The sequence below is a fragment of the Octopus bimaculoides genome, chromosome 23 (genome assembly GCF_001194135.2).
Source record: "Octopus bimaculoides isolate UCB-OBI-ISO-001 chromosome 23, ASM119413v2, whole genome shotgun sequence".
Lineage (NCBI taxonomy): Eukaryota > Metazoa > Mollusca > Cephalopoda > Octopoda > Octopodidae > Octopus > Octopus bimaculoides.
In genome coordinates this window covers 16,370,311-16,370,839 of record NC_069003.1, presented here as the reverse complement: position 1 = coordinate 16,370,839, position 529 = coordinate 16,370,311, and positions in this window count along the sequence as shown.

Here is a 529-nt window from a genome sequence, read left to right as displayed (position 1 = left end):
GTATGTATATATCTGGTGTATGTGTTTGTGCGGGGAGAACTGAGGTGGTGGGGGTTTGCGGAAGGATAGGGTGCTTGAAGGCGGCAAACATCCTGAGAGCATTGACATTGTGGGATCAATATGGCAGTTGATTCAAGGTTAAGAAGGGTAAAAACAACGAAATACAGTGGGGGGTGAGGAGGGAATTTAGGGTCAGTGTGATTGTAGTCAATATAGGGTCTGTGATAAAGGGCGAAAGAGGAGAGTATATAATTTGTATGTGTGTTTTGTGTGGGTGTATACGTATATGTAACACAAGGTTAGTATGTAGATTGCAGCGTACGGGAGTGGGATGGTGGTAAGAGTGGTGGTGTAGTGGTAGTGTGGAGAGTTATAAGATAGAAGTGTAATGGCGTCGAGGAAAATTGAAGCGAAGAAAAGTAGATGCCGAAAAAATAGTAGTGCTTTTGTGTGTATATGTACGTAAACATGTATATATACATACATATATATATATATATATATATATATATATATATATATATATATA